A 20,781-nucleotide genomic window follows, 5' to 3' on the forward strand; every position below is an offset into this window, starting at 1 on the left:
CCCCGGGGCCGCCGTCCATCTCCCAGCCGTTCGGGTTCGGGTGCCCTCCAGTGGAGGATGGGCCAGTGAGCGTCCGGCGTCCCCCGGCCCTGGCTGCCATGCCTCTCTCCAGCCAGTTCGTTTTGGGACGCCTCCGTTTGGTATGGATGCCATGGGCCTGAGCGTCCTGCGATCGTTCCGGCGGCCTGTCCTCTCTCCAGCCAGTTCAGGGTTCGGGCGCTCGTTGGTATGGATGGGCCAGTTGAGCGTCGGCGGTCCCTCCCCCGGCCGCCGTCCTCTCTCCAGCCAGTTTCGGGGTTTCGGGCGCCTCCGTGGTGAGTCCAGCTGTCTGCCCCCAGGCCGCCATCCTCTCTCACCAGTTCAGGGTTCTTCGGGGCGCCTCCGTTGGTATGGATGGGCCAGTGAGCGTGCGGCGGTCCCCCGGCCGCCGTCCTCTCTCCAGCCAGGGTCGGGTCGGCATCCTCCGTGTGAGCATCCAGGCTGTCTGCCAGCGCCGTCCTCTCTCAGGGCCAGTTCGGGTTTCGGGGAGCCTTCGTTGGTATGGATGGCCAGTTCGGGGTTCGGGCGCCTCCGTTGGTATGGATGGGCCAAGTGATGCGTCCGGCGTGGTCCCCCCGGCCGCCGTACCAGTCTCGCCTCCAGCCGTTTCGGGTCGGGCGCCTCCAGCCTTAGTATGGGTAAGGGCCAGTGAGAGTACGGACGGCCCCCGGTCCCCCGGCCGCTCCCGTCCTCGGGTCTCCAGCCAGTTCGGGTCGGGCGCCCCCTACGTTGGTTAGGGCTGGGTTGGCAGTGGGCCAGTGAGCGTCCGGCGGTCCCCCGGCCGCCGTCCTCTCTCCAGCCAGTTTCCGGGTTCGGGCGCCTCCGTTGGTCTGGATGGGTGCCCAGTGAGCGTCCGGCGGTCCCCCGCGGCCAACGTCCTCTCTCCTGCCGTTTCGGGTTCAGGGCCTCCTCCTAATCCGTTGAGTATGGATTGGCCTGTTTGACGGGTTTCCGGGCGGTCCCCCGGCAGCCTTGTCCCTCTCCACCTTTTCGGGTTCTGTGGCCGCCTCCGTTTGGTTATGGATGGGCCAGTGAGCGTTCCGGCGGTCCCCCGGCCGCCGTCCTCTCCTCCAGCCAGTTTCGGGTTCGGGTGCTCCTCCGTTGTAATGGGATGGGGCCAGTGAGCGTCCGGGACGGTCCCCGGCCGGCGGTCCCTCAACGACCTCTCCAGCCGTTCCGGTCTCGCCTCCCGTTGGTATGGATGGGCCAGTGAGCGTTTCCGGGCGTTCCCCCGGGCCGCCGTCCTCGTGGTCCAGCCGTTTCGGGATTCGGGCCGGGCGCCTCTCGTTGTATGGATGGGCCAGTGCAGGCGGTCCCCCCGGGCGTTCCCCCGGGCCGCCGTTTTTTTTTTTTTTTTCCCTTCTCTCCCAGCAGCCTTTTCGGGGTTCAGGGGTGCGCCGTCCGTTGGGTATGGATGGGTCCAGGTGAAGCGTACCCAGGCGTCCCCCCGCCCCGCCGTCCTCTCTCCAGCCGTTTCCGGGTTCGAGCTCCTCCCCGCTGATATGGTGGGGCCGCCGTGAGGCGTTCGCGGCGTTCCCCCCGACCGGGCGCCGTTCCTCATCCTCCCAGGCCGTTATCGGGTTCGGGCCGCCTCCGTTGGTAGGGATGGGCCAGTGAGCGTCCGGGACCGGTCCCCCCGCGCCGTCCTCTCTCCAGCAGTTTCGGGTTCGGGCGCCTCCGTGTATGGATGGGCCGTGTGAGCCGGTCCGGTCGGTCCCCCGGCCCGCCGTCCTCTCCTCCCAGCCGTTTCGTTCCGTGCGCCTAACCGTTGGTATGGATGGGCCAGTTTGGGAGCGTTCCGGGCGGTCCCCGGCCGCCGTCCTCATCTCCCGCCGTTTCCGGTTCGTGGCTCTCCGTTTGGTATGATAGCCAGTGAGCGTCCGGGGACGGTTCCCCCGGACCGCCGGTCCTCTCTCCAGCCGTTTCGGGGTTCGGGCGCCCTCCGTTGGTATAAGGATAGGCCAGGTGGAGGGGCGTCCGGCGGTCCCCCGGGCCGCCGTCCTCTCTCCAGCCGTTTCGGGTTCGGGCCCCTCCGTCCTGGTTAATGGTATGGGCCGAGTGAGCGTCCGGCGTTCCCCCCGACCGGGCCGCCTCTCTCCAGCGCGTTTCGGTTCTGGGCGCCTCCGTTGTAATGGATGGGCCAGTGATCCGGTCCGGCGTTCCCCCGGCCGCCGTCCTTCTTCCTCCAGACCGTTTCGGGTTCGGGCGCCGTCCGTTGGTATGGATGGGCCAGTGAGCGTTGCCGGCCGGTCCCCGGCCGCCGTCCTCTCTCACAGCCGTTTCCGGGTTCGGCTCCTCCGCGTTGGTATGGATGTGCCAGTTGAGGCGTCCGGCTCCCCCGGCCGCGTCCTCCGTTCTCCAGGCCAGTTCGGGTTCGGGCGCCTCCGTTGGGTATGGATGGGGCCAGTGAGCGTCCGGCGGTCCCCCGGCCGCCGTCCCCTCTCTCCGACAGGTTCCCCCGGGTTTCGGGCCCTCCGTTGGTATTGGATGGCCATGAGCGTCCGTGCGGTCCCCCGTCCAGCCGTTTCCTCATCTCCAGGCCAGTTCGGGTTCGGGCCGCCTTACCCGTTGCTATCGGATGGGCCATGGTGAAGCGTCCTGGCGGATCCCCCGGTCCGGCCGGCTGTCCTCCTCCAGCCAGTTTCGGGTAGGTTCGGGTGCGCCTTTCGTTGGTATGGATGGGCCCAGTGGAGCGTGCCGGCGGTGCCCCCAGGCCGCCGTCCTCTTCTCCAGCCAGTTGGGTTCCGGTGCGCCTCCGTGTGAGCCGTCCACTGTCTGCCAGGGCCGCCGTTCCTCTGGGCTCTCCAGCCCCCAGTTCAGGTTCGGGCCCTCCGTGGTATGGATGGGCCAGTTGAGCGTGCCGGCGGTTCCCCCGGCCAGCCTTCCCTCTCTCCAGCCAGTTCGGGTTCGGGCACCTCCGTGTTGGACGTCCAGCTGGTCTGGGCCCACGGCCGCCGGATCCTCTCTCCAGCCAAGTTCGGGGTTGGTTTGGGCGCCTTCCGTTGGTATGGATTGGCCAGGGTTCCGAGTTCGGGCGCCTCCGTTGGTTGGAATGGGCCAGGTGAGACCGGTCCGGCGGTCCCCCACCGGCCGCCGTTCCTACTCTCCAGTCTAGTTTTCGGGTTACGGGCGCCATCCAGTTGGTATGGATTGGGCCGCAGTGAGAGTCCGGCGGGTCCCCCGGCCGGCCCGTCCTTCTCTCCAGTCCAGTTTCGGGTTCGGGCGCCTCCGTTGGTGTTATGGGCCAGGGTGAGCCGTCCAGGGCGGTCCCCCGGCCGCCGTCCTCTCTCCAGCCAGTTTCCGGGTCGGCGCCTCCGTTGGTATGGATGGGCCAGGTGAGAGTCCGGCCGGTCCCCCCGGCCTGCCGTCCTCCTCTCCAGCCAGTTTCCGGGTTCGGGAGGCGCCATCCCGTTGGTATGGATCGGGCCCAGTTGAGCGTCCCGCGGTCCCCCGGCCGCCGTCCTTTCTCCTCCAGCCAGTTTCGGGTTGTTTCGGGCGCCTCCGTTGGTATGATGGGCCATGGAGAGTCGGCGTCCCCCGGCGCGCCGTCCTCTCTTCCAGCCAGTTCGGGTTCGGGCGCCTCCCCGGTTGGTATGGATGGGCCAGTGGCCCCCGCCGGCGGTCCCCACGGCGCGCCGTCCTCTCTCCAGCCGTTTTCGGGTTCGGGTCGCCTCCGTTGGTATGGAGTGGGCCAAGTGAAGTCCGTGCGGTCCCCCGGCCGCGCCGTCCTCTCTCCACCGGTTCGGGTTCGGGCGCCTCCGTTGGTATGGATTGGGCCAGGGTGAGAGTTCGGCGGGTCCCCCGGCCGCCTCCTCTCTCCAGCCAGTTCGGGTTCGGGGGGGGCCGCCTCCGTGTGGTATGGATGGCCAGTGAGCGTCCTCGGTCCCCCTGGCCTAGCCATTCCTCTCTCCAGCCAGTTCCGGGTTTTGGGCTCCTTCCGTTTGGTATGGGATTGGGCCAGGTTGAGCGGGGTCCTGCCGTATCCGTTCCGGTCGGCCGTCCTTTCCACCAGGTTTCAGTTCGGGTGCCGTCTTCGTTGGTATGGAGGGGCCGTTGAGCGGGTGCGGCGGTTCCCCCGGCCCGACCGTCCTCTTTCTTCCACAGCCGAAGTTCGGTTCGGTCGGGCGCCTCCAGTGGTGAGCGTCCAGCTGTCTGCCAGCCCGCCGTCCTCTCTCCAGCCAGTTCAGTTCGGGCGCCTCCTGATGTGTATGGATGGGCCAGTGAGCGTTGGCGGGCGTTCCCCCCGGGCCGCCATTCCTTTTCTCCACCATTCTGGGTTCGGGCACCGCCGTTGGTGAAGCATTCCGGAGCTTTCTGGCCAGCCGCCGTTGCTCTCATCCAGGGCAGTTTCGGGCTTCAGGGCCGCCTTCCGTTGGTATGGATTGGGCCAGTTTCGGTTTCGGGCGCCTTCCGGTTGGTATGGATGGGCCAGGGTGATCCCCGGTCCCGGACGGTCCCCCGGCCGCCGTCCTCTCTCCAGCCGTTTCGGGTTCGGGAGCGCCTTCCGTTAGTATGGATGGGCCAGTGAGAGTCCGGCGGTCCCCTCCCCGGCCGCCGTCCTCTCTCCCAGCCCCAGTTTTCGGGTTCGGGCGCCTTCCGTTTTGGTATGGAATTGGGCCAGTTGATCGTCCAACGGTCCCCCCGGTCCCCCGGCCGACTTCCTCGTCTCCAGCCAGTTCGGGTTGTTCAGGGCGCCTCCGTTGGTAATGGATGGGCCAAGTGAGAGTCCTCCGGGTCCCCCGGACCGCCGTCCTTTCCTCTCCAGCCAGTTTCGGGTTCGGGTGGCGCCTCCGTTGGTATGGACTGGGCCAGTGAGCGTCCGGCAGGTCCCCCCGGCCAGCCGTCCTCATCCCTCCGGCCGTTTCGGGTTCGGTTATCGCCTTCGTTTGGGTATGGATGGGCCAGGTGAGAGTCCGGCGGTCCCCCACCGGCCGCCGTCCTCTCTCCAGGGGCCCCCCCGTTTCGGGTTTTCGGGCGCCTCCGTTGGTATGGAATGGGCCGGCAGTGAGAGATTCGGCGGTCCCCCGGCCGCCGTCCCTCTCCTCAAGCCAGTTCGGGTTCAAGGCGCCTCCGTTGGTATGGAATGGGCCAATTGTGAGCGTACCGGTCGGTCCCCCGGTCCCGCCGTCCTCATATCTCCAGCCGTTTTCGGGGTTCGGGCGCCTCTGTTGGTCATGGCATGGGCCAGTGAGCGTCCGGCGGTCCCCCCGGTTCCGCCGTCCTTCTTCCTCCAGCCAGTTTCGGGCGTTCTTCGGGCGCCTACCGTTGGTGGTATGGCTGGGCCAGTGAGCGTTCCGGCGGTCCCCCGGCCGGCCGTCCGTCCTTTCTCCAGCCAGTTCAGGGTTTCAGGGTTCGGGCGCCTCCGTTGGTATCGATGGGCCAGTGAGCGGTCCTGGCGATCGTCCGGCGGCTGTCCCTCTCTCCAAGCCAGTTCAGGTTCGGGCCGCCTTCGTTGGTATGGATGGGCCAGTGAGCGTTGCGGGGCGGTCCCCCACCGCCGTCCTTCCTCATCCCATCCAGTTCGGGTTTCGGGCGCCATCCGTGTGATCCGCGTCCAGCCTGTTCATGCCCAGCCCGCCGTCCCTTCCCTCCTCCAGCCAGTTCAGGTTTCTGGGCAGCCTCCGTTGGTTATGGAATGGGCCAGGTGAGGCGTGGGCGGCCCCCGGTCCCGGCCCGTGCCATCTCTCCAGCCAGTTTCTGGGTTCGGGCACCTTACCGTGTGAGCGTTCCAGCTGTCTGCCAGCCGCCGTCCTTCTTCTGTCCAAGCCACCCAGTTCGGGTTTGGGGTCGCCCTTTCGTTGGTAACATGGATGGGCCAGTTGCGGGTTCGGGAATTCGGGCGCCTCCGTTGGGTATGGATGGGCCAGTGAGCGTCCGGCTGTCCCCCGGCCCGCCGCCTCCTCTCCATCCAGCCACGGTTTCGGGTTTCGGGGCGCCTCCGTTTGGTATGGAGTGGGTGGCCAGTGAGAGTCCGGCGGGTCCCCCGGCCGCCGTCCCTCTCCCTTCCATGCCAGTTCGGGTTCGGGCGCCTCCGTTGGTATGGATTGGTCCAGGTGAGCTGTCCAGCTGGTCCCCCACCGGTCCCGGCCGTCCTCCTCGTCCAGCCAGTTCGGGTTTCGGTGCCGCCTCCCGTTGGTATGGATGGGCCAGTTGAGAGTCCGGCGGTCCCCGGTCCGCCGTCCCTCTCTCCATCCAGTTCGGGTTTCGGGCGCCTTCCGTTTGGTATGGAGAATGGGCCAGTGAGCGTCCTGGCGGTCCCCCTGGACCGCCGTCCTCTCATCCACCAGTTCCAGGGTTTCGGGTTCGGGCGCCTCCTTGGTATGGATGGGGCCAAGTGAGAGTCCGGCCGGTCCCCCCGGACCGGCCGTCCTCTCTCCAGCCGTTTCGGGTTCCGGGCCGCTCCGTTGGTAGGGATGGCCAGTGCGAGTTTCCGGCGGCCCCGGCCAGCCGTTTCCTCTCTCGCCATTCGGGTTCGGGTCGGCCTCCGTTGGTATTATGGGCCCAGTGGGAGCCGTCCGGCGGTCCCCCGCGCCGTCCTCTTCGTCCAACCGTTTCGGGTTCGGGCGCCTCTTTGTTATGGATGGGCCATGAGCGTTCCGGCGGGGTCCCCCGGCCGCCGTTCCTCTGTCTCCATCCGTTTCCGGGTTCCGGTGCGCCTCCGTTGGTATGGATGGGCCATGAGCCGCCGGCGTTTCCCCCCCGGGCCCCGTTCCCTCTCTCCAGGGCCCCAGTTCCGTTCGGGCGCCTCCGGTTGGTATGGATAGGCTAGTGAGAGAGTCACGGCGTCCCCAGGCCGCCGTCCTCTTCCAGCCAGTTCGGTTCGGGCGCCTCCATTGTATGGTATGGCCCCGGCCGCCGTCCCCTCTCTCCGTCCTATATTCGGGTTCGGGCGCCTCGTTGGTTGGAAGTGGCCAATGAGCGTCCGGCTGTCCCCCAGCCGGCCGTCCTCTCTCCAGCCAGTTCGTGTTCGGGCGCCTCGTTGTATGGATGGGCCAGTGAGCGGTCCGGCGGTCCCCCGCCGCCGTCCCTCGAGTCTCAAGCCGTTTCGGGGTTCGGAGCTCCTGCCGTTGGTATGGATGGGCCAGTGGAGCGTCTCGGCGGTCCCCCGTCCTCCGCCGTCCTCTCTCCAGCCGTTTCGGGTTCGGGCGCCTCCGTTGGTATGGATGGGCCAGTGAGCGTCCGGCGGTCCCGCCCCCAGCCGTCCTCCTCTATCCAGCCGTTCCGGGTTTCGTGCGACTCCGTTTGGTATGGATGGGCCCGTGGAGCGTCCGCTGTCCCCCGGCCGCCGTCCTCGAATCGCAAATCCACCATTTCGGGTTCGGGCTCCTCCGTTGGTATGGTGGGCCAGTGAGCGTCCGGACGGTACCCCGGCTAGGCCCGCCGTCCTCTGCTCCAGCCAATTCGGGTTCGGCGGCCTCCGTTTGGTTATGGATGGGCCAGTAGAGCGTCGCGGTCCTCCGGCGCCATCCTTCTCTCCAGCCGGTTTCGGGTCTCGGGCGCTCCGTATGGTATGGATGGGCAGTGAGCGTCCGGCGTTCCCCCGGCCGCCGTCCTCTTCGCAGCCGTTTAGGGTTTTTCGGGCGCCTCGTGGTATGGATGGGCCAGGGCGTCCGGGCGGTCCCATGGCCGCCGTACTCTCTCCAGCCGGTTTCGGTGTCCCCTCGGGCGCCTCCGTTGGTATGGATGGGCCAGTGAGCGTTAATGCCGGTCCCCGGCGCCGCCTCATCTACAGCCGTTTTCGGGGGTCGGGCGGCCTCCGTGGTAATGGGCTGGGCCAGTGAGCGTCCCGGCGGTACCCCCGGCGCCGTCCTCTCTCCAGCCCCGTTCCGGGTCGGGCGCCTCCATCGGTATGGGAGGCCACGCGAGCGTTCCGGCGGTCCCCTCGGGTTCGGGCGCCTCCGTTGGTATGGATGGCCAGTGAGCGTCCCGGCGGTCCCACGGCCGCCGTCCTCTCTCCAGCCAGTTCGGGTTCGGGCGCCTCCGTTGGTATGGATGGGCCAGGAGATCTGGCAGGTCCCCTGGCCGCTGTCCTCTCTCAGCCAGTTCGGGTTCACGGCGCCTCCGTTGGTATGATGGGCCAGTGAGCGTCCAGCGGTCCCCCGGGTACGCCTGTCCTCTCTCCAGCCATTCGGGTTTCGGGCGCCTCCCGTTGGCGTATGGATGGGCCAGTGAGCGTCCGGCAGTCCCCCGGCCGCCGTCCTCTCTCCAGCTAGTTCGGGTTCGGGCGCCTCGTTGGGTATGGATGGGCCAGTGTGAGCGTCCGGCGGTGCCCCCCGGCCGCCGTCCTCTCTCCAGCTAGTTAGGTTGTTTCGGGCGCCTCCGTTGGTATGGATGGGCCAGTGAGCGTCCGGCGGTCCCCCGGCCGCCGTCCTCTCTCCAGCCAGTTCGGGTTCGGGCGCCTCCGTGGTATGGATGGGCCAGTGAGCGTCCGGCGGTCCCGGCTGCAGTCTCTCTCCAGCCAGTTTCGGGTGCTAGTCCGGGTTCGGGCGCCTCCGTTGGTATGGATGGGCCAGTGAGAGTCCGGCGGTCCCCCGGCCGCCGTCCTCTCTCCAGCCAGTTCGGGTTCGGGCGCCTCCGTTGGTATGGATGGGCCAGTGAGCGTCCGGCGGTCCCCCGGCCGCCGTCCTCTCTCCAGCCGTTTCGGGTTCGGGCGCCTCCGTTGGTATGGATGGGCCAGTGAGCGTCCGGCGGTCCCCCGGCCGCCGTCCTCTCTCCAGCCAGTTCGGGTTCGGGCGCCTCCGTTGGTATGGATGGGCCAGTGAGAGTCGGCGGTCCCCCGGCCGCCGTCCTCTCTCCAGCCAGTTCAGGTTCGGGCGCCTCCTCTGGTATGGATGGGCCAGTGAGCGTCCGGCGGTCCCCCGGCCGCCGTCCTCTCTCCAGCCGTTTCGGGTTCGGGCGCCTCCGTTGGTATGGATGGGCCAGTGAGCGTCCGGCGGTCCCCCGGCCGCCGTCCTCTCTCCAGCCGTTTCGGGTTCGGGCGCCTCCGTTGGTATGGATGGGCCAGTGAGCGTCCGGCACCTCCCCCAGCCGCCGTCCTCTCTCCAGCCAGTTCGGGTTCGGGCGCCTCCGTTGGTATGGATGGGCTAGTGAGCGTCCGGCGGTCCCCCGGCCGCCGTCCTCTCTCCAGCCAGTTCGGGTTCGGGCACCTCCGTTGGTATGGATGGGCCCCGGCCGCCGTCCTCTCTCCAGCCAGTTCGGGTTCGGGCGCCTCCGTTGGTATGGAAGGGCCAGTGAGCGTCCGGCGGTCCCCCGGCCGCCGTCCTCTCTCCAGCCAGTTCGGGTTCGGGCGCCTCCGTTGGTATGGATGGGCCAGTGAGCGTCCGGCGGTCCCCCGGCCGCCGTCCTCTCTCCAGCCGTTTCGGGTTCGGGCGCCTCCGTTGGTATGGATGGGCCAGTGAGCGTCGGCGGTCCCCCGGCCGCCGTCCTCTCTCCAGCCGTTTCGGGTTCGGGCGCCTCCGTTGGTATGGATGGGCCAGTGAGCGTCCGGCGGTCCCCCGGCCGCCGTCCTCTCTCCAGCCGTTTCGGGTTCGGGCGCTCCTTCCGTTGGTAGGATGGGCCATGGTTGAGCGTCGGCGGTCCCCGGGCCGCGTCCTCTCTCCAGCCGTTTCGGGTTCGGGCGCCTCCGTTGGTATGGATGGGCCAGTGAGCGTCCGGCGGTCCCCCGGCCGCCGTCCACTCTCCAGCCGTTTCGGGTTCGGGCGCCTCCGTTGGTATGGATGGCCTCTCTCCAGCCGTTTATGGTTCGGGCGCCTCCGTTGGTATTGGATGGGCATTGGAGCGTCCGGGCGGTCCCCCGGCCCGCCGTTCCTCTCTCCCAGCCGTTTCGGGGTTCGGGCGCCTCCGTTGGTATGGATGGGCCAGTGAGCGTCCGGCGGTCCGGCCGCCGTCTCTCTCCAGCCGTTTCGGGTTCGGGCGCCTCCGTTGGTATGGATGGGCCAGTGAGCGTCCGGCGGTCCCCCGGCCGCCGTCCTCTCTCCAGCCGTTTCGGGTTCGGGCGCCTCCGTTGGTATGGATGGGCCAGTGAGCGTCCGGCGGTCCCCCGGCCGCCGTCCTCTCTCCAGCCGTTTCGGGTTCGGGCGCCTCCGTTGGTATGGATGGGCCAGTGAGCATCCGGCGGTCCCCTGGGCCAGTTCGGGTTCGGGCGCCTCCGTGTGAGCATCCAGCTGTCTGCCAGCCGCCGTCCTCTCTCCAGCCAGTTCAGGTTCGGGCGCCTCCGTTGGTATGGATGGGCCAGTGAGCGTGCGGCGGTCCCCCGGCCGCCGTCCTCTCTCCAGCCAGTTCGGGTTCGGGCACCTCCGTGTGAGCGTCCAGCTGTCTGCCAGCCGCCGTCCTCTCTCCAGCCAGTTCGGGTTCGGGCGCCTTCGTTGGTATGGATGGGCCAGTTCGGGTTCGGGCGCCTCCGTTGGTATGGATGGGCCAGTGAGCGTCCGGCGGTCCCCCGGCCGCCGTCCTCTCTCCAGCCGTTTCGGGTTCGGGCGCCTCCGTTGGTATGGATGGGCAGTGAGGAGTGTCCGGCGGTCCCCCGGCCGCCGTCCTCTCCAGCCAGTTCGGGTTCGGGCGCCTCCGTTGGTATAGACGGGCCAGTGAGCGTCCAGCGGTCCCCCGGCCGCCGTCCTCTCTCCAGCCAGTTCGGGTTCGGGCGCCTCCGTTGGTATGGATGGGCCAGTGAGAGTCCGGCGGTCCCCCGGCCGCCGTCCTCTCTCCAGCCAGTTCGGGTTCGGCGCCTCCCGTTGGTGTGGATGGGCCAGTGAGCGTCCGGCGGTCCCCCGGGTCGCCGCCTCCCTCTCCAGCCGTTTCTCGGGTTCGGGCGCCTCCGTTGGTATGGATGGGCCAGTGAGAGTCCGGCGGTCCCCCGGCCGCCGTCCTCTCTCCAGCCGTTTCGGGTTCGGGCGCCTCCGTTGGTATGGATGGGCCAGTGAGAGTCCGGCGGTCCCCCGGCCGCCGTCCTCTCTCCAGCCAGTTCGGGTTCGGGCGCCTCCGTTGGTATGGATGGGCCAGTGAGCATCCGGGGCGTCCCCCGGCCGCCGTCCTCTCTCCCAGCCGTTTTCTGGGTTCGGGCGCCTCCAGTTGGTATGGATGGGCCAGTGAGCGGTCCGGTGTTCGGCCGCCGTCCTCTCTCCAGCCAGTTCGGGTTCGGGCGCCTACCGTTGGTATTGGATGGGCAGTGAGCGTCCGGCGGGTCCCCCGGCTGCCGTCCTCTCTCCAGCCGTTTGGGTTCGGGCGCTTCTCCGGGTTTGGTATGGATGGCCAGTGAGAGTACCCTGGCCGGGGTTCCCCGGCGCCCGTCTCTCTCCAGCCAGTTCAGGCTCGGGCGCCTCCGTTGGTATCGGGATGGGCCAGTCGAGAGTCCGGCCGGTCCACGGCCGGCCGGTCCTCTCTTCAGCCAGTTCCCCCCCCCCCCCCAGGGCTCCCCGGGACGGCCTCCGTCCGGTATGGATGGGGGGGCCAGTGAGCCGCCGCGCGGTTCCCCGGCCGCCGTCCTCCTCTTCCAGCCGTTTCGGGTTCGGGAGCCCTCCGTTGGTATGGTGGGCCAGTGAGTGTCCGGCGGTTCCCCCGGCCGCCGTCCTCTCTCCAGCCGTTTTCGGGTTCGGGCGCCTTCCGTTGGTATGGATGGGACAGTGAGCGTCCGGCGGGTCCCCGGGCCCGTCCTTCTCCAGCCGAGTCGGGTTCGGGCGCTCCGTTGTATGGAGGGCCAGTGAGCGTCCGTGCGGTCCCCCGGCCGCCGTCCTCTCTCCAGCCAGTTCGGGTTTCGGGCGCCTCCGTTGGTCATGGATGGGCCAAGTGAGCGTCCGGCGGTCACCCGGCCGCCGTCATCTCTCCAGCCAGTCGGGTCGGGCGGCCCTCCGTTGTCGTATGGATGGGCAAGTGAGCGTCCGGCGGTCCCCGGCCGTCCGTCGCTCTCTCCAGCGTTTAGGGTTCGGGCGCCTCCGTTGGTATGGATGGGCAGTGAGCGCCGGCGTCCCCCGGCCGCGTCCTCTCTCCAGCCGTTTCGGGTTCGGGGCGGCCTCCGTGGTATGGATGGGCCGTGAGTGTCGGCGGTTCCCCCGGGCCCCGTCCTCTCTCCAAGCCGTTTCGGGTTTCGGGCGCCTGCCGTTGGTATGGATGGGCCAGTGAGTGTCCGGCTGGTCCCCGGCAGCGTCCTTATCCAGCCGTTTCGGGTTCGGGCGCCTCCGTCGGTATGACATGGGCCATTGAGGTCCGTCTCCCCCCCCCCCCCCCCCCCCCCCCCCCCGGTCCCCCGGCCGCGTCCTTCTCTCCAGCCGTTCGGGTTTCGGGCGCCTCCGTGGTTATGATGGGCCAGTGAAGCGTCCGGCGGTCCCCCCGGGTCCTTCGGGGCCTCCGTTGGTATGGAGGGGCCAGTGAGAGTCCGGCGTGTCCCCGGGCCGTCCGTCCTCTCTCCAGCCAGTTTGGTGCGGGTTCGGGCACCTCCGTTGGTATGGATGGGGCCAGTGAGCGTCCGGCGGTCCCCCGGCCGCCGTCCTCTCTCCAGCCAGTTCGGGTTCGGGCGCCTCCGTTGGTATGGATGGGCCAGTGAGCGTCCGGCGGTCCCCGGCCGCCGTCCTCTCTCCAGCCAGTTCGGGTTCGGGCGCCTCCGTTGGTATGGATGGGCCAGTGAGCGTCCGGCGGTCCCCCGGCCGCCGTCCTCTCTCCCAGCCAGTGCGGAGTTGGGCGCCTCTTGGTATTGGATGGGCCAGTGAAGCGTCGGCGGTTCCCCAGGCCGTCGGTCCTCTTCCAGCCAGTTTGGGGTGCTAGTTCGGGTTCGGCGCCTTCGTTGGTTTGGATGGCCAGTGAGAGTCCGGCGGTCCCCCGGCCGGCCGTCCTCTCTCCAGCCCAGTTCGGGTTCGGGCGGCTCCGTAGTGGATGGGGCCAGGAGAGTCCCGGCGGTCCCCATGGCGCCGTTCCTTCTCCAGCCAGTTGGGTTTCGGGCGCCTCGTGGTATGGATGGGCCAGTGAGAAGGTCCGGCGGTCCCGGCCGCCGTCCTCTCTCCAGCCAATTCGGGTTCGGGCGCCTCCGTTGGTATGATGGGCCAGTGAGTGTCCGGCGGTCCCACGGCCGCCGTCCTCTCTCCAGCCAGTTTGGGTTCGGGCGCCTCCGTTGGTATGGATGGGCCAGTGAGTGTCCGGCGGTCCCCCGGCCGCCGTCCTCTCTCCAGCGTTTCGGGTTCGGGCGCGATCCGGTAGGATGGGCCAGTGGAGCCGTCCGGAACGGTCCCCCGGCGCCGTCTCTCTCCAGCCAGTTCGGGTGTCGGACGGCCTGCCGTTGCGTATGGATGGGCCAGTGAGCGTCCGGCGGTCCCCCGGCTGCCGTCCTCTCTCCAGCCAGTTCGGGTGCTAGTCCGGGTTCGGGCGCCTCCGTTGGTTTGGATGGGCCAGTGAGAGTCCGGCGGTCCCCCGGCCGCCGTCCTCTCTCCAGCCAGTTCGGGTTCGGGCGCCTTCGTTGGTATGGATGGGCCAGTGAGAGTCCGGCGGTCCCCCGGCCGCCGTCCTCTCTCCAGCCAGTTCGGGTTCGGGCGCCTCCGTTGGTATGGATGGGCCAGTGAGAGTCCGGCGGTCCCCCGGCCGCCGTCCTCTCTCCAGCCAGTTCGGGTTCGGGCGCCTCCGTTGGTATGGATGGGCCAGTGAGCGTTTGGCGGTCCCCCGGCCGCCGTCCTCTCTCCAGCCGTTTCGGGTTCGGGCGCCTCCGTTGGTATGGATGGGCTGCCTTACTCCGTCTTTCTCTACTTTTGGTTCAGATTACAAGCTCAAGTTTTATTCTATATCATTTTCTATATTCATATCGTGATCTTTGATGAACTCCTTGAGGTTGTTCATCATGTCTTTCATATCTGTTTTCCTTTTCTGATTCTCCTCCATCGACTTGATGATATTATTTTCTAGACCTTCAATTGTCGCTAAAAATTCTATTTCTTCCTTTTTCAACTTTTCAATCTCCTCATCCTTTTCCAAATTCAAATCCTGCTGGTAAATCAATTCTATTTTAAGGTCTGTCATTTCTTTTTCCATCCTCTGATTACCCTCTATCAACTCGATGACCTCATTTTCCAGACCTTCAATTGTCTTTCCAATCTCAATAATTTCCTTTTTGTACGTTTCAATCTCCTTGTCCTTTACCATGTTCAGTGACTGTAGATTACTCGACTCTTCTTTGAGGTCGTTTATTTCATTTTCCATCTTAGTTTTCCTCCTCTCATTCTCCTCCATCAATTCGATGACCTCATTTTCTAGACCTTCAATAGCCTCTCCAACTTCAATTACTTCCTTTTTACACTTTTCAATCTCCTCATCCTTTTCCAAATTCATATCCTGCATTTTTATCAACTGTTCTTTGAGGTCAGTTATTTCCTTTTCCATCTTAGTTTTCCTTCTCTGATTCTCCTCCATCAACTCGATGACCTCATTTTCCAGACCTTCGATTGTCTTTCCAATTTCAATTACTTCCTTTTTGCACTTTTCAATCTCTTCGTCCTTTTCCAAATTCATATCCTGAAGGTTAGTCACTTCTTCCTTAATGTCCATTATTTCTCTTTCCATTTCAGCTTTCAGGGTCTTCTTTTCTCCTATCAAGTGGACGACCTCATTTTCCAGCCCTTCAATCGTTCGTCCAAAATCAATTACTTCTTTTTTAAATTCCTCCAGGTGCTCATCCTTTTCCATATTCAGAGAGTAGAGTTCAGCTATTTTCTGTTCCATTTCAATTTTCTGGTCCTCCTTTTTCTTTCATCAAGGAGATAACCTCATTTTCCAGCCCTTCAATCGTTCGTCTACAATTAATTACTTCTTTTTTAAATTCTTCCATCTCCTCATCCTTTTCCATATTCCGAGACTGGAGGTCGGTTATTTCCTTTTGCATTTTAGTTTTCAGGGTCTCCTTTTCTTCCATCAAGGAGACGACCTCATTTTCCAGACCTTGAATCGTTTGTCCAAATTCGAATACTTCTTTTTCAAACGTTTCAATCTCCTCCTTATTCAGTTCCTGTTGTTTACTGAGCTCTTGACTAAGGTTACTTACTTGGTTTTCCATTTCATTTTTAAATTCCTTGTTGTCTTCAAGTAAATTCTGGACTATGTTCTCCAGATCTTCTATTTTCGCTTCCTTATCTATCAATCTTTGCTCACACGTTTCTATTTGGATGTCCTTTTCCATGTGAAGATCACTGAGCTCAAGCATAAGGCGATTAATATTGCCTTCTATTTCCTTCTTTTCCTCAGTTAATCTTTGGACGACTTTTTCTGTGTCTTTTATTTTCCCTTCCATATTTGTGTTAAGTTGGTTGAGATTCCTGACCTCTTCCTGCAAACCGTTCATTATTTCTTCACACTGAATGTTGTTTCCTTTCAGATTTTCTATCACTTTATCTTTGTCCATGTTTTCATCTCGAAGACCTCGGATTTCCTCCATTAGATCGCGAAGTTCCTTTTCCTTTTCACTTTCCAGTTTCCTGTTGCCGTCTACCAAAGACTGGACCTCCTTTTCCAAGCGGCCAATTATTCGTTCATAGTCTTCAGCCTCTTGTGATCGCTCCTGTTGTTCCCTTTTCAGCAGACTATTTTCCTTATCCCGGTCGTCCATTCTTCCTTTGAAAACGTCGAGAAATCTTCGTCGCACACTGTCCAGGTTTTCCGTCAATTCATCGAACAAATTTTCCTTCTCGATCAGTGTCGCTCTCAGACGAGAATTTTCACTTCCAAGCAGTTGAATTTCCATCTGGAGATTTTCTAAGTTCTTATCGTAAACGTTCTTCAAAGCCGATACTGCCTTGTGATGGTCGTTAGAAATGTGACTGTCGACTGAGATGACTTCACTGACGTCGGGTGACGTCAGTTCAGGCGTTCCATTCCATAGAGATATAATCTTTCGTCCCATATTAAAAAGAGTAAACACTGTTCCGAGGAACAGAGCCAATTTTATAACAATATTACTATAGCGAAACGCGTAGCTACAATTATCATTGGCGATATCACTACGGGGAATCCCGTAGACACAAGAATCGTCAATAATATTACTACAACGATCGCCATAGCCACAAAAATCAGCAATCTGCCGAAGCAAAGATACTTTAGAAACACTAACAAATTTGTTAATATAAGCACTCATGATTGAGATATACCTAACACACGCTCGAGCAGAAAGCGTAGTTTCAAAATCTGCCACTCGCTTCAATGTGGGTTTTCCCGGAACAGGTGGAGCTTCCCCGGAATCCGCGATTCCTTGCGGTTCCCCAGGTCTTCAGAGAGACGAAGAACATTTGCGGACTCCAGTTTGTCTTCAGAGTGTGGGTTTGCTAAATCAAAGGCGTTTTTACGGAGAAGATTACAAACAAAATATACATACAAATATATATATATATATATATATATATTATATATATATATTATTTGTATATATTATTATGTATGTAATATATATATAGATATATATATATATATATATATATATATAGTATATATATAAATATATATATATATATATATATATTATATATTATATATATATATATAGTATATATATATGTGTGTGTGTGTGTGTGTGTGTGTGTGTGTGTGTGTGTGTGTGTGTGTGTGTATTCTCTCTCTCTCTCTGTATATTATATATATATATTATATATATATAATATATATAGATATTATTATATTCTGTAGTAATATCTATATATATATATAATATATATATATATATATATATATCTACATATATATATGAAAATGTATGTAAGTGTGTTTGAGCCACATACACTTTTTTTCCACTCAGAGAGCAATTTCAATCAAACTTGCTATACATATAACTTAACATCAGGGGAAAGAATACTGTTTGGTAAGACATCACTGACACCAAAAAGGGGGTGGGTGGGAGAGGGAGTTGGGGAAGGGGTGAATATAAGGATAACTGAAAACCTAAAGATATTAGTGACTAATCGATAGTTTTTGAGGTCGCTGAGATTAATAATGTCCAAGTTCAGCCACAATAGGGAGAGGGGTGAAAGGGGGTGGGAAGGGGTGACACGTAAAAGTAACTGGAAACGACAGATATTAGATCGCTGGGGTGAACAGAGACACTCCGGTGCCCTTCAAGTCTAAATTCAGCCCCAATAGGAATAGTAGTGAGAAGTGATGAAATGTCAAAAATGCTGGAAAATGTAAGTGAAGCCATTATCTTGAGAGAGAGAGAGAGAGAGAGAGAGAGAGAGAGAGAGAGAGAGAGGCACGCCCCTAGAAGTTCAAGGGAAAATATTTTTGCACAAAGTGGGACGGAAGTTGAAGTATTCAGCGGTGGCCACAGCCGGATATACATCAATGAGGAGAAGGACATAAAGACTTGATAAAAGGGTCAATTTATTCCCGACGTTTCGTAATGTCTTCATTACATTTTCGAGGGCTGTACAAAATAGATAGCATAAAATAAATTACAATAAAGCTAAGAATTTGAGATTTAAAAGTTGCACAATGATTACTAACTTAAAATATTAAACAATCTAAAGGGACATCTTTAAAAACAAAAAACGTAAACTAAACAGGACAAAAATGATTAAAATAAGTAAAAAAATAAAAAAAATAATAAGAAATATTCAAGTAAAGTAAAACTGGACCAACCTATTCAGCGGCAATGCCAAGACTGGAGATAAAAGGAAGAGACTAGGAAAGGTACAGTGTGCCAGCAGAGGTTTGACTATTCAACAAGGGGACGAGTCGTTTAATCATTAACGATTCTAAGATTGTCAAATCGTGGCTGTTGGAAGCTCGTCCTACAACTGTAAAGTCCTTGTTTTCAATGGAAGTTTTACATATTTTCGAATGATTTCTGATATTAGAAAACTCTGGGTTTGCAATTTTGCTGCCTGTTCTATAACTTACTCCACGATGGTGGATCCAATATAAGTTCCTAAATTACATTTAAGACAATTAAAGCTATACACACACCCGGAGGACATATAAGGGCACAAACGATCTTTAAACTTGAATAATGACCCAATGGTAACAGGATTAATGGGAATCAAATGAACCTTAATAGCTCCAAACTTATTTTGGGTATGTTGGGAAAATGTTTTCCTAAAAGTATCATCTAATAAAAAAGGGAACCTAGCATAAAAATTCAGTTTAGGAACATTAAAATTAGTCATTCTTAGGGAGAAGTACTTGTCTAAAAGCAAGCGAAGTGTCTTAAAGACCAGTTCAGATGGGAAGCAGTTTTCTTTAAAATATTTGCATAAAAAGGCGATCTCATCTTGGAACAGAAACCAATCAGAAGTTAGCGTAAGAGCCCTGTGGAGGAGAGTAAAAACAGAATTAATTTTAAAATTAAAAGTACAGAAACTATAAAAATTTGACCCTGAGCCCGTGAACGTTCTTTTTCTAAAAATCGTGGTGTTAAAAATATTATTTTGTCTTAAAACAAGGACGTCTAAAAAAGAAAGCTGATTTTCATTTTCTTTTTCCAGGTTAAACTTAACACTGGACTGTTGTACATTTATAAAATCAATACAGGAATCAGCATCATAATTACGTCTAAAAAGGGCAAAGGTATCATCAACATACCTTACATAGAAAAGGGGGCGGCAGGCTAAAGGACAGTCAAACCTCTGCTGGCACACTTATCTCCAGTCTTGGCATTGCCGCTGAATAGGTTGGTCCAGTTTTACTTTACTTGAATATTTCTTATTATTTTTTTCTATTTTTTTTTTTTACTTATTTTAATAATTTTTGTTCTGTTTAGTTTACGTTTTTTGTTTTTAAAGGTGTCCTTTTAGTATTTTTAATATTTTAAGTTAGTAATCATTGTGCAACTTTTAAATCTCAAATTCTTAGCTTTATTGTAATTTATTTTATGCTATCTATTTTGTACAGCCCTCGAAAATGTAATGAAGACATTACGAAACGTCGGGAATAAATTGACCCTTTTATCAAGTCTTTATGTCCTTCTCCTCATTGATGTATATCCGGCTGTGGCCACCGCTGTTTGGATGTTGATTGGACCTCTACGCGTGTCTTGGGCCCTTTCTACTGGACCGTGCCTGTTCTGCTGCAATGGAACTTTGCAGCTTCTTCTACGTGTTTCTGGTTCTGCTGAGGATTAGATCGAGTGGATGTGCTCATTTTCATGAACTCGTCAGGAGACGTTATGGTGCTGACTTACTGTCAAAATGCAGGAATTTAGAAAGACATTACCGTAAACTGGAAAAAGCAAAACTTGATCTGGAATTTCTACAGTATTGCTCTTTAAATAACATTGTGCCGAATTTTGTGAAGTTCAAGCTTTATAAATCCTCTCTATATTGGTCACAGTTTTACTCTGAGACTACTAGGAAATGACTTCATATTGAAATAACTGGTAAACAAAGGATTATTGAGAAACATTTAAGTGTCATTAACAAGTGCCGTTCAGAGGTTGTCTCTAGTCTCTCTCTTATCGATAGCATTATTTTTAGGACCCTTTTTAACAAAACTTTACAGGATTTTATTGACAAAGTGCAACTACGTCACAACAAAAAGCTAAAAAACTTAGGCATTTCTATTCCTCAATTTGACACAAAACGTACCTCTGTTTTTAACTTTTCTAACTATGTATTATCTAAGAGGGAAGAATTTCTCCTTTCTCTGGGTTTGGATTTCTGCCTGCCTAACTTTAAACCTATCTATTATAAATTTATTTTGTCATTAGAATCTATTTTTCATAGACTTAAATCGCTGTCTTTTGAAGTGCACCTTGGTGATCTCCAAAATCGTTTATTTGAGCTGTCACATAACACTTTCAGAAAACTAAAGACCCAATGGACCCCCTTTTTTTTAAAAAAGACTGATTTTAAGATCCTACAAGAACTATCACAGAAAGAAGACCTCATAATCACCAAACCAGATAAAGGTAAGGGAGTTGTTTTATTGAACAAAGTAGATTATATTACGAAAATGGAAATCCTTCTTAATGATTCCTCCAAGTTTCAGATGGTTGGATCTCCCAATTATGCAAACATTTTTAAAACGGAAGATAAAATTAACCGTTTCCTGAGAACTCTGAAAAGTGAAAATATTATCAATAAAGAAACTTACCAAGATTTGTTTGTCACAGGCTCGTCTTATGGTATCCTCTATGGGCTACCGAAGATTCATAAAGAAGGTGTTCCTTTACGACCAATTCTTGCTGCATACAATGCCCCCAATTACAAATTAGCAAGGTTTCTCGTTCCCTTGCTTGAGCCATTAACCACAAATAATTACACCTTAAAAAATTCTAGTCAATTTAAAGAAAAGATTTTGTTGCAAGATTCAGACCTGTTCATGACCAGCTTTGATGTTGAATCGTTGTTTACTAATGTACCCGTGGAGGGAACTATCAGTATCATTTTCAATAGGCTTTTTCCCGAACCCGACTCAGATTTTAGTGGTTTTAACCGTACGTTTTTTAAGACTCTTTTAAGCTTGGCTGTGCTGGAAACAGCCTTTATTTTCAACGGTAAATACAAGCAAGTTGATGGCATGGCGATGGGAAGTCCTCTCGGTCCCACTTTTGCCAACATTTTTATGTGCTCCCTGGAGGAGCACTTCTTAGATGACTGTCCTTTAGCCTGCCGCCCCCTTTTCTATGTAAGGTATGTTGATGATACCTTTGCCCTTTTTAGACGTAATTATGATGCTGATTCCTTTGTTGATTTTATAAATGTACAACATTCCAATGTTAAGTTTAACCTGGAAAAAGAAAATGAAAATCAGCTTTATTTTTTAGACGTCCTTGTTTTAAGACAAAATAATATT

Source organism: Macrobrachium nipponense, chromosome 31 (genome assembly GCF_015104395.2).
Source record: "Macrobrachium nipponense isolate FS-2020 chromosome 31, ASM1510439v2, whole genome shotgun sequence".
Classification (NCBI taxonomy): domain Eukaryota; kingdom Metazoa; phylum Arthropoda; class Malacostraca; order Decapoda; family Palaemonidae; genus Macrobrachium; species Macrobrachium nipponense.